This window comes from Cryptomeria japonica, chromosome 9, assembly GCF_030272615.1.
Source record: "Cryptomeria japonica chromosome 9, Sugi_1.0, whole genome shotgun sequence".
NCBI lineage: Eukaryota > Viridiplantae > Streptophyta > Pinopsida > Cupressales > Cupressaceae > Cryptomeria > Cryptomeria japonica.
Window position 1 is genome coordinate 305,595,848 of NC_081413.1, and position 14,093 is coordinate 305,609,940.

Genomic DNA, 14,093 nt, shown 5'->3' on the forward strand with positions numbered 1-14,093 from the left:
CCCAATCAATTTTGGTAGTCCCTTTACTGATTATGCTCATATAATAGCACATCCAATTCTGTAAGTAATGAGAATCTCTCAAACCTTTTACTCGTGAAAGCATAGTGACCATATCATTGTATTCTTCATTAAAATCACTTATATGGATGCATTTATGCCATCTTGAAGTAGTGGAGACCCTGGCTGAAGATAAGAAAACTGTATAAATCATCTTCTTACATTTTTCTTCATTTTCTTCTCATAATACTCTTGAGCACTATCTTTGGTTATGTCTGCTACCTCTTCTACTAGAGAACCCTTAAACAGAATGTTAAAGAAAACACTATCTAGTGTCATAACAATATTTTTATTTACATCCTTCACCTGTCTTGTATTAGGATCGAAATGATCTGCCACTGCAAGTACAATGTCGGGGTCATGATCTGCTACTGAGAAGGAAGTATACTTATGCAACTCTGAATTTATCAAGCGCGTCATATGAGATGGAGCCTTTTTAGCTTGATCAAGAAATTCTTGCATGTCTATGTGGCCAATCTCAATGTCCCTGATTTCCTTGCATTTTATTCAACTAAGCTTTATGGGATCACATTCAAGTATTTATCATACTTGTACTTCATTTTTTCACAAGCAGCTTGCCTAGTGAAGGCTCTAACTGACTTGAAGAAGGCTTAGACATTTATGAAGTTATGCATTCAACACTAAGGATTATTGTTTTGAAAATCATCATCATCAGACGAGCAATTTCGTTGAACAAAACAAGTTTCATGAGTCAAAAATGACTTAGGGAAAAACTAGACAAAAATTTGCAAGTCGAACTTTAAAGTCCGATTTGCATGGGAAAAACTTGACAAGGCAGCTGCATGTTGGATTTTAAAGTTCGATCTGCAGTTAGGGAAGAATTCAAATCTATAGGTCAGACTTTAAAGTCTGATTTGTACATAAATGAAAATGCATGTGACCCGCACATTGGATTTTAAAGTCCGATGTGTAGCCAAGGGAAAGGCAAATCTTCTTGACATGTCGGACTTTAAAGTCCCAACCTGTCAGCTAAAGGAAGAACAAAGAATCGACAAGTCAGACTTTAAACTCCGACATGTCGATTGGGTAAAACTCAACTTCTTCACATCAGACTTTAAAGTCCAATGTGAAGAAACGGGCAAAACAAATCCCGCATGTTGGATTTTAAAATACGACGTGTGGGAAGTTGTCGATTGAGGGAAGGTAAAGTTATAGGGTATTCAGATTTTAAAATCCGACATACCCTATAAGCAAAACTAAACAAACAAAGATTGTGAGATTTTGCCAAGATCAAGAGCTCAATGAAAAGTACAATAGAGAGACAAAATAGATGATAGAAATAAACTTTATTCTATCAAGAGAAAATACTGATCAACTGGATCATCAAAAGTTACATACAATGAATATGAGTCTTCTTCTATAGGCAAGGCTATATGGATATGTGAGCACACAAACATGACATTTGGCTCACTAAGAAACAAGGGTAGGTAGGAAATAGGTGTGGGTAGGTAGGAGAAATAATACAATAGTCCACATGAGGTGGATCACCCACTGAATGTGGAATGTAACAACAAGATAAGCCCACAAAAGGTGAAAATTCTCCTACACACACTATCCCAATGTGGAACAAACACCCAAGTGTCTCATACCCAAACTACTATGAAATGAATTTCCTAAGTAAACTTAAGTAAAGTGTAATAATATCCATGATGAATAATTATTTAAACCAACAAAAATAAACAAGAATAAAAAATACAAAACCCTAACCTACTGACACATATGCACAAACTCTAGAAAAACACGAAACTGAAGCAAAACATACCTTAACCAGCGATTGAAATCGAAAAAACATGAGCGCAAACCACAAATCGGTGAGTTTGCATAGGATAAATGGAGGAGCAGAGCGAAAACAAGAGGAATTGACTTAAAAAAGAAAAAGAAAATAAACCAAAATGACTTAAAACTCAATTAATAACCTTAACATAAAGTTATTAATGACTGCAATAAATGTAGTCCACTCCATGCAGGTCAGACTTTAAAGTCCGATCTACACATAGAAACCCCTGCAGGTTGGACTTTAAAGTCAAGTCCAACCTGCATGTTACTTAAAACATGCAAACATTAAAGTCTGATGTGCAACTGACTTTAACACCTAAACACCCTGCAGGTTGGACTTTAAAGTCTGACTTGTAGGTAAAACTGTTAAAAACTACGAACATAAAAATGACAAAAATAATTTTTTTGACTAACCGACAGAGTAGGTTAGCCTCTCCCGAAGGATGTGAGGTACAAAACAGACTAGTTTCGTAGGGCTACCTCACGATTTCGACCACACTGAAATCGATGACAACACAATTTTTTGTGTTGTATCTCATATTTTTCTGAAAATCAATAAAAGAGATCATTTTCACTTTGCTCCTATTTTCTGTGCATTTGTTATATGGATTGTAGTGTTAATGATGCTATGATTTGTCTTCTCTAAATGGGGAATTTGTGTTCTTGGTGATGGGTTTCATTTTAAGTAAATGAATTAAATTCTATCCTAAGAGTGTTGCAATATATATATATATATATATATATATATATATATATATATATATATATATGGGATAGTGTGAGGAAATGTATGGTGATTTGAATTAAATTTTATATGCAAGGCATAGAGTGTATGATAGATGGGTAGCGCTAAGATATAACATTCTTGTTGATTGAATGAGTTTCATTTCAAGTAACTTAATTAATTTCTGTTTTAATAATGTTGCAACATGTGTAAGGGCTAATGTGAGGAAACCTGAATTGATTTGGGAACCAATAGGTCTCTTTTAAGGAAAGGGTTAAATTTTGTATTAGGATTGATTTAAGATGTGCACTTTTTAATGTGTTTCAGTTTTTTATGGTTCTAATGACTGTACTTTGCAAGTCATAAGCCATTCAAATTTTTAAAAATTTGGCATCATTTTTATTATTTATTATGCATTAGTATTGGCACTATATGACATACACCAAATCTTAATTCAAGGTTACCAATCTCACATCAAGTTTGTTTACCATCCCGCACCTCTGAAATTTTTCACTATTCATTCTAGCATAATGCTTTAAAAGAAAGATATAATATAACATATCACATTAGTGTGATTTATGTAATTTAACTTATCGTGTTAGTGTGATGTATGTAATATAACATATCATGTGAGTCTAATGTATGTAATATAGGGACCTGCAATATAGCATGGTGTGGCTTTTGTATTAATATTCTTTTTAATGGACATGGAGTGATTTTAAAATTAATATTAATAATGTAGGATAAATTGAAGTTTGACATTTTATCTGTGATGTAGGATGCACATGTAAGAAAATAATTATATATGGACCAAGCTCCCTATCTATGAGCATAAATAAATATAAACATTAAGAAAATACCAAAATTATATATTTAGTCGAGGCATATATACCAAGATCAACTTTATAAACATAAATTTCAATTGTTTTGTAAAAAGAAAAGTCATACAGCCAAAGATAATACAATTTGATGGAGAAGAACCCCTCTGTGATGAAAATCTACTCTGAATCCTAGCAAACCTCGATGGTGGGCGAGGACTATTATATCTCGTGAAAAGGTGTCTGTAGTCCATAACCACGAGATTGGTAGGAAAAAGGCAAGTGATGTAGTGTCCCTCCTAGACTTGCATTTTTATTCATGATTCAATAGACTTATCTAGACTTATGATGATATTTTGATGGTGATTATGGCTTTATTCCTATGCAGTAGACATTTATGATGTTATATGGACATGTGCTATATTGATGACTTTTGATGATCTATGTGATGGATGATATGTTATGATTATTCAATGGATGGTATTTCTTGATGGACTTATATGTATTATAGATTTTTATGTGTTTTATATGATTTCATGATATATAACGATGATACTAACCCTACTTCATGGTGCTGCTTTTATAAGATGTGTTTGTATTGGGTGACTGTCTTCGTGAAAGGGATGATGCCTTATCACTCATCATGAGCATAATAAGGTGTTGCGATTCTCTTTCACACGCCTGTTACTATGATATTGCATATATGTTATTTTGTGTTTATTGGTGGATGCAGGATTGTAGGTACCGAACATTGACTCCATGTGGTCCCCCAGGTCTGAGCATGTCCTAATCCCAATGGCAGTTGTCGGAGATGACTTGGTTTTCCCTCACCTAGTCATGGTCTAGTATGCTCACTTTGTCAGTCTTGTCGGGCGTAAGTGTTGTCCAGTCTTGAGTCGGTATCTTGTTCTATCTATGTGCGGTTGGTTACGCATGTGTGTATGATTTATCGTTGATTGGATTAATTATCCTATGGTTGGATAATGTTTATTTAATTAATTAATTAATGTTGAGTAATAGTTATTAAAGTTATAATTAATCAATTAATTAATGGATATTTGATTTATTAATTTATTTTGGATTCAATTGATCGTTACTTATTTAATTGATTTATTGACTATTGTTTTATTTAATTAATTTTATCCTTTTGATTTTATTTATTGTTAATTGATTTAATTAATTTATTTTAGATATAGTTGTAAAGTTGATTTTATTATTATTACTATAAAAAATGTAAAACCTATTTCTATTTCTACACCCCTAAAAGTAATATAATATTACTACTTTGCTTTTTATTATGCATGGGGTGCGGTAAAATAAAATATAATATATATTCTACCTACTCTATTTGGTAATTGGGTGAATTTAAATTTGTTGGTAGAAAATATAATAAAATAATCCTACCTTGGAACTATACACAGTAGGTAAGAAATATTATTTTGATTGGTCGAGAGTTTTTGCTTGAAAATCCTTTTATTTGGCTTCTTGTAGTTGTTTGGGGGTTACCGGTGGGCACCATTTTGGATTTTGGATTTAAGTTTTTGGTTTGGATTGAAGATTTTTGGAGTGGTTTTGGATTCAACATTTCTTCCTCTTTGATTCGACTCTTTTGGATTGCGATTTGAAGGTCGGTGGATTTTTAATTTTTACATTTATGTTCTCAGAGAATGCTTTCTCCATGAGAGAATTTGTTTGTCATGTCTGCAACTTAAAGATTGTATGAGGATTAGTCTATTTTGGTTTAGATTTGGGGATGGTTAGCTTTGTAGGAAAATATTGATGGAATCCTCTTCTGTGAATTATCATTGTGGATTTTCTCTATGATTTTCTCTTTGAGTGTGTTTCTAGATTTTTTTTTTTTCTGTAATGTTGTTAAAATGTATTGTCTGAGATAGTTGAATAATTCGGGGAAAGGAAATAATGTAGTTTGATTTTTAGGCAATAATAATGAATGAACAGGGGGGGAAGAATAAAGTTTTGAATTCCTTATTGCAAGAATTTATGAGTTGTTGATCCATGTAATGGTTAATGGATCCCGTGCATATGTATTTTGATGTAACCTGTATGTTTAAACTAGTGTGTTCTTGGTGGCATTGGATATTTGTTTGAGAATTGCTCCTCTCGAGAACTCCTTGTTGTGATAGGAGTTGTTTTCTTTGGTTTGAGTGTGTTAGTAGCCTTGTAAGAGCTCATGAAGCCCACGATGAGTGTCCATGTCATGTTCCAAACATTTGTAGTCTTGTTAGATTATTTGAGTGTTTGGTATTGTTTTGGTTTATTTCTTTTGTTCTATGTAGAGATAGGATTCTCTCCTTTGTTCTTTAATCCTAAAATGCAGTTTTAGCCAAGTTGCGTATCCACTGAGTTGCAAACTCATTCCCGTGAGTTGTATTTTATGTGTAAACCATGCGTGCACCCTTTTTTGATGCTTATCCAACCTCTTGATCATGTCCTTGAGGTTGTTTTTGCCTCCTTAGTTGATCTGGGCAGCCACTTCATCATCAGGATCTCTTAAACTTATGATTTTGAATGCTTAACCAGAAACACCACCAAAACTACTAGGAACGCCACCATATCAACCAAGAACACTTCCCTATCAACCAGGAATGCCATAGTTCGGACCTAGAGTGCTGGCAAACTGATCAAGAGAGCTAAGCTACCGAGAAAGCTGGCCTAGAAGCTCAAAACGTTGACCAGTGCACTAGAAACATAGTGCAATCATCCCAAAATGCTATGCAATGTTCCCAAAAAGCTACCCTACATACCAGGGGCGCTAACCTGTATACCAAGAGAGCTGAATTGGTCCAGGAGGCCCAAAAAGGTCAATTTTAGTGTTGTAAAGTTCTAATTGGATTGTGTAAGTTTAATAGAGGCATGTGAAGTCTGTGTCAAGCAATTTCAATTGATTCATGATGTTCTATTATGTCTCATTATTTATTTTGTGCTCCGATAAGTGGATTCATGCCCTACCGTTGAGGAGTTTCCTTATGCAAAAGTTGCTCCAGCAAGAGGTTGTTGCCTTGTTGTTTGAGGATTGCTTCTATGGCTCTAGTGGGATGGTTTGTACCTCATTGCTGAGGATTTTTTAGTGGTTTATTATGTGCTTATGTTTCATGTTCTTGCATTGGTACTATGCCTATGAGGCATTGGTGAAGGCCCTATGCTTGTAATGGTTCATATGTATGCTCTATGCGCAGTATTTTCTCAGTGATGTTATGTGTACTTGGAAGTATTTTGTGAGAATTATTTATGTGTTGTGATATCATTTTGTGTGTTACTTTATGGCTTGGCATATGATTAGGGTATTGGGCTTCCTTGTGATGACCAGGGTCATGTGAGTTAGGTTGTTTGACACCTAGACTGCCTGGGAACATTGGGAGTTTTCCTTTTTGTAATTCAATGATAACATTTAATAATTGATTGGGCTTGGGTTTCACCTAATAATATAATTTTATTTGGTTGAGGCCATATGAGATGGAAAGCTAATCCCCCTTGTACTCACATAGGCTGAGATTGCTCCACATGTCTATTAAGGGATTATTTTCACCCTTCTTTGTGAGGGTAGCTTGTATGCCTATTAGGAGTATGGATTGCTCTTCTTTGTGAGGATAGCATACATGTATACTATGGGTACATATTTACCTTCTTTGTGAGGCTAGCATGTAGGAGTGTGAATAGTAGGGATGGCCATATTCCCTTCTATACGAGGAAAACATGTGATGACACTCCATTCGTACATGTGACCATGTCCATATGCCATGATTTATTGTATGCCTATGGAAGAGTTTATTTTTTATTTCAACCTTGTGATGTTATGTGATTATTGTTATGTCGAGTTCATTATGTGCTATGTTGAGTCCCCTGATTGTTAGGTGTCAACCTAGGTCTTCAACATTGAGTGTTGGAACCCCATGTCATCTCCTAGCATGGGGGGTGGTTCCTATTTGGTTCCACATGGTCGGGTGGTTTGATGCCTTCTCCCATTCAGATATTCTTCATTGGAGTTGCATGCGTGGATGTGGATTCTATTGTTCTCCTTTATGTGAGAAGACTTTCAATTGATTCTATGTATTGTATTACTCATGTATTCACAATGGTATTGTATTAAGGAAAGGATCATGTACCTTGTAAAAGTAAATCTATGTAATGTGACATTGTAAGACTAGGAATTGTATGTAATAAAATGGTATTCTTGGAATATGGCACGAGTTGTCCTATTGTACATTTAAAGAAATTAATGTATGATTATTAGATGGAAATATGTACCTTGATTAGATATCATGGATGTATGTTAATGTAATTGCATATGAAATTAATCCTAATGTTACGCATAAGATTCCTAGATCTAAGTTAGTCATAATGAAAGTAATGGATTGGTTATGAGATTAGTATCATGATGTTAGGAATGATATGTGTTAGCTTTATGATGTTAGAATGGATGTATTATATGGTATTAGGAACATTTGGTATTGGTGCTTAAAATGAATCCAGTCTATAGGATGTTACTCTTAAGTAGTGACGTTGAGATACCCTAGGGAAAAGATGATATGATATGTTATTCTACTTGCATAAATTGTGTTAAGATGTGTTGTGAAACATAGTAATTAAGATTATGATGTGATTATAATTGATGCATTTAGTAGATGTTGTATTTGATATGCATTAGATGGATGCTAAGTTGCATATGTTGTTTAAAAGATGTGCATTTAAGAATTTTTTTTTATCTTTGTTATAAATAGATTAGGTGTATTTCTCTAGGTTATTTTGGTGGGCATTACATCTAGTATCAGAGCCCATTTTGCAAACACTGGGATCTCTGGTTAGGGTTTTTTATTTCATCCTTGCGTGGTGTACTGTATTATTCTCTTGGCTTGAGTTTTTCTTTGAAATTTGAAAATGGAAAACATCATTGAAACTTAGGAGATCTTATATGTTATGCTTGTGTTTCTCCCTAATCCCTCCTAGGAATCATAAGGTGTGTGAAATATGCGTATTTATTTCTTATGCATGCCTCTTGGATGAACGTAATGTCTATACGACTCAATGTGATCTTTCTTGCCTGTAATTTCCACTGCTTACCCGAATATTAAAGGTTGTTTGCCCTACATAATTGATCATGCTATAGAGTGAAGCTAAATTGCGTGTGTTCTCTTATCTAATGTTATGTTTAGAATTAGCTTGTTACATTTATTTTCTTATGAATAGCAACATGGATTGATTGTATTATACATATAAGAATGATTTAGTGTGTACCATGATATGAAATTGAAGAATGCACCTATATAAGAAAATGGTAGTTTAATGATGCCATACTCTTTTGCTCATTCTCCTATGTAAAATGTAAGAAAGCTAATTAGTGAAGTATGGATACCAATGAGACTATTGGGTGTCTATATATGTGTGCTATTATGTATTTAAGTAAAGATTGTTTGAATAAATCATATCTTTCAATAAGGACTTGATATTTCTCGTTGCATTTGTAATATTAGGAGACCTTATCGGAAGTTGAATTGCATATCTTAGAAAATGATGTGAATAGTTGCATAGAATGATAAATGTGACATGCCTAGGAATTTCAAAATTGTTCATGCATAATTCTTGTGCACATACATTGGTTGATTGGCAGTGTTCTTTCTCACTCTCCTCTTATTTGGGTAAAATAATCATAGTTCTTAGGAGTATATTGATAATGAGTAGAAGCATTGGATATTCATTGATGAAGTAAGGAACTACATATATTAAAGAAGTTGGATAAAATGAAATTGTTTGAAGATTGAGATTTGTGCATTGTATCCATGATTTATTTTAAGGAAATAATTGATTAGATAGAATTTATTTTTGCATAAATAATGTAGGAAGTTATTATAAACTCACAAGTTAAAAGGAAATGCTATAATATGTGTGTAGAATGAAGTAAAACTTGGTGCATTGCAAGTATAGAAAATTTGAGATTATACCATTATGTCTTTACTTCGTTTGGCAAGATAAAAGCCTTAGTCTTGAGTAGGAGTTGTGTGGTTTGTTGAAAATTTCTATTTGATCAAATGGATGGATTGAGACTAGATGATATCGCCTTATCCTATTCAACTTTTAAGAAAGTATATGTTCCATGAATTTTAGCAAGATGAAATGGCAGTGGATTGAGTGAATTATTGTGTTCTAGATGGCTATGCTTCTTGTTTGCTAGGAATGATTAGTTTGCAAATGATTATAATTAAGTGATGGTAGGAGACAAGATTGAATAAGTAATATATGTTTGTGGTTGAATTTGTGTGTAACATTAAATGGAAATTAGGTGGTGGCAAGTAAGGCTAGGATATCAAGTTTCATGCTTAATATAGGCAATTGATTGACTTATGGTATGTAGGAAAATGATCATAGGTGATTAAAGTGGAAATCAAATATTAAATCTCTCTTCAAGTAATGAGATTTATTTGTTAACAGTCAACAATTTGAGTAAAAATATGAATGACCAAATGTTTAATAACATCATACAAAGCATTCTAATTATCTTCTTACTATCTATTGAGCATTGATCTAGAAATGGCGTATGCATGTGAAAGTATATCATAAAGTGAATAAATGAAGTTCTAATATTTGTTTCTATTGTAACTCGATAAAGGTGATCATTTTATAGATAGGATATCTTGAACATTACTCATGAATGAGAGTATTCCTTGGTTATGTATGAGACACCTTGTTTTCTTCTTGTATATGTTATCCTTCATGAAAGATAGTTGCCTAGATTATTGTAAAGAATTGTATTGCAATAAAAATGATAAAAGAAATTTGAGGTATATGAACAAATTTACGATTTTAAATGTCTAGCATACACTCTCTAAAAAATTCATGGTATTGTACCCTTATATGTTGTGTAGCGGTTACTCCCTCCTGGTGTGACCGATATTGGTCACCTCGTGATGTGGATTTGGATGAGTTTGTCACTTTGTTTGAGTCATTTTGTGATTTTGTGAATTATCATTGGAGTTTATTCGATTTTGGACCTCTTTCTTTGAACTAACCACTAATTTCTTCTTACATTTATTTTGTTTGTGTGGTGGCACTTGTCACACTTTATCTTCTCAATGGATTCTGTTGGCAAATTTTCTTTCTTTTTGTGATTTAATAATTGATTTGGGAATTATTCCTTTTGACTTCCTCTTTTTTGTCCATGGTGGTCATTTTGTATGTTGAGTCGTGGGCCCTCATTTTGGTGTTGAGAGTAGTCTCTATCATGTTCACTTTGAACCTCTGATAGTGTATGCAAGGGAGGACACTGCGGAGAAATGCACTAGCCTTAGTGAACAGATGAATCATGATGATATTAGTGGAGTAATGAAATATGTTTGTAGGATGACATGTATTGGAATCTTCTAGATTTCATGAAATGTTTAATAGAAGTGCAGTGGAATTTGAAGTATTTGTAATATGTCAAGTTGATAAATGCAAAAGAAATCATTGCTTTCATATCTTCATTGAATGTTTATGTATATATATCATGCAAACTGAATGAATTAGAGTGCCTTGTAATAACGGATTGGATGATAGGTGTGTAAATGTTTGCATTAGAGTAGCATAGTGAAAGTGTGGTAGGGATTGAGAAGTTTGAATATTGTGAATTTTGCTGTCCTTGAGAATTATAGAGTATAGATTTTTTATAATTGTGAGATTCTCTTGAATCTATCTAGTCTTGAAGGGATTTTATTCAACTTCCCTCATATAGGAGTATGACATGTGGCTTCTTAAGGATGTGCCTATGTGTGAGGTAATGTGTAAAATGTATACTTGTCTTCTTAATTGAATTCAACTAGATGTTAAAGGAAGTGTTGCCATCCTTGAATTATGTGAGTTACAGTGATTTTTCCTTATAGATGTTAACTCGGATACAAGAATTACAGTTTTAGTCTTCAAAGGTGGTTAAATAAAGTTCTCTTGAAGATTTTTAAATAATTTGTCATGCTTATTGTAAGCAGTAAGAGTTTATTTGACTTGTTTTCTCTTATGTAACGTATTTACTTGGATAATTAAAGTGTAGAAAGAAAGCTTTTTGTAATCATTATCTTACTTTGAGCTAGAAGTAGTTTGGTTTAAGAATTTTTGTGTTGATGTGTGTATGTTTTCAGCTTAACCCTTGGTGACTTCCAGGAGTAAGTCGAGCGTAAGGGGGAGAGGATGTAGTGTCCCTCCTAGACTTACATTTTGATTCATAATTTGATAGACTTATCTAGACTTATGATGATATTTTGATGGTGATTATGGTTTTATTCCTATGCAGTAGACATTAATGATGCTATATGGGCATGTGGTATATTGATAAATTTTGATGATCTATGAGATGGATGATATGTTTTTTGAATAAAGGGGTAAAAAATTTATTGAAAATCAGACACAAGAATTACAAAGAGAACTAGAGCCTCGAGGCCCCAGAAATGAACCACAAAACCAACCCTAGATCATCTAGCTTCATAACCATCCATGTCCTCAGTAAAAATCTTCTGCAAGTCCTGATAGTAATCCATGGAGAGATGCTCCCAACCTTCAACTTTCCAATCACTACCATATTCCGAGGCCCGCTTGGCCAAACAATCATATGCTATATTCCATTCACGAGGGATGTGGATGAAAGACACCTGCTCCATTAAAGAACTAATTTGAAGAAACTGTTGAACAATCCCTGCCAACTGCCACTAAATCCCACTCACCTTCTGCTCAGTCAATAAGTTAACAACAATTTGTGAATCTAATTCACAAATTACCTCCCTTCGTCCCAACTCCCAAGCACACTCTAGGGAATAGAGAATCTCAAATCCCTCCATAAAATTATTAGACTGTCACCCTTTATGCATCAAAAAGAGGAAAACCACCTCCCCCATGCTATTCCTGCCAACACTACCAACTCCAACAGGGTTTGGGTTACCCCTAGAGGATCCATCGGTGTTAATCTTGATAAACTCATCTTGAGGGGGTATCCACCTTCTCACCTTTTTCACCTTCTTCATAACACATCTACCTCTCCTGACACAAGCTAAGGTAGGAGACAACTGCTGCAGACCAAACCTACTCACAATATCTGCCTCGTCTCTACCCAGAGAAAAATTCACCTCACATTTATCTTCCACTATCTCCCAGATCATAACAATGATCCTATTCCAAACTTGCTGAACAAACAATCTGACCTCACGAAAGATCCTCCTATTCCTCTCGAGCCAGATCTGCCATAGAATGAAGATGGGCCCAATATACCAGACAGTCTGGAGGAAGGAGGACAAGATAGGAGGTCTACCCAAACTGCTCCAGAACTCCACCAGAGAATCCACGTGAACACAAGGATGCTTCCACACCCCCCACCAATGATGTGAAATAAGCGAAGAGAAGGGGTATTTGAAGAACAGGTGTGAGGAATCTTCCTCCCCATTACCACACAAAACACAAATAGAAGGCCCCAAGAATCCCCGCTTGCAGATATTGTCCCAAGTTAGGCATCTATTCAAAGCTAAAGTCCAAGCAAAGTAGTTACACTTCAACTAAGAAAAATTATTCCACACTTGTTTCCACCAATTCACCTCTCTTCCCTCAAGCCTTCGGTTCAACAGTTCCTAGTATCCACTAGCCACAATGAAGACGCCCTTAGGATTTGGAGACCAAGCAATCCCATACCTACCCTTGAGGGAGCTACAATGTCTACTTGCCAAAATACCATGCAACTCAGCACACTCTTCCTCCATCCCAGCAATTGACCACTCATTAGGAGCCTTCCACCGCTCCAAATCTAGCTGCCCACACCTATAAGCAACCTCGAAGTCACTCACCCTTGACCATCCTACCTCTAAAAACCTCTGGCATAGATTCCCAAGGTTAGGAAACTGATCAAGGATGGGAGGATATCCATCCCAAGATTCATTCCAAAAAATGACCTCTTCCCCCCTCCTGCAAATCCAAAAGAGTCATTCCTTAATGAGAGAAGCCCCCCTCTTGAGAGTATACTAGATTGTTGAGCCCTTTCCCTTAATCAAATATCTAGGGATTTCCTCCATCGGGATCCTCTGCATATATTTGTTGGCCAAAATCCTAGCCCAGCCTCGATCCTGCTCAACACACCACCTCCAGTACAATTTAGCTGCTAGAGCTTCCCCAAATAAAATAGACTGCCTTAAACCAAGCCCCCCTGACTGCTTAGGGCTACACACCAAGTCCCAATTGACAAGACTCCATTTGGAAGAGGAAAGATTGCCAACCCATAAGAATTGCCTAGCCAGAGAATCCAAACCCATCAAGAACCACTTAGGAGCCACATGAAGCATACATCGATAGATCAGAAGAGCCTGAAACACTGACTGAATCAGTTGAACCCTCCCAACAAAGGATAGCCATCTGTGAGTCTAGTGTTCAACCTTCATGCAAAATTTATCCAAGATACCCTACCATGACTCCCTAGGAGGGTTACCAGGAGAAATAGGAATAACCAAATAATTCAAGGGCAGGGAGCCAACTTGGAATCTCAAGATAAGAGAAATCCTCCTTTGAATAGTTCCAGGAGTGTTGAAAAAGAGGATAGAAGATTTATCCTCATTGATCAACTAGCTCGAGGCCGCAAGATAAACATCCAAAACCTTACTCAGATTAGTAGCTTCTCTGATCCGAGCAAGTCCCATAAGGGTCGTGTCATCCACAAACATCAAATGAGACTGCGGCTACAA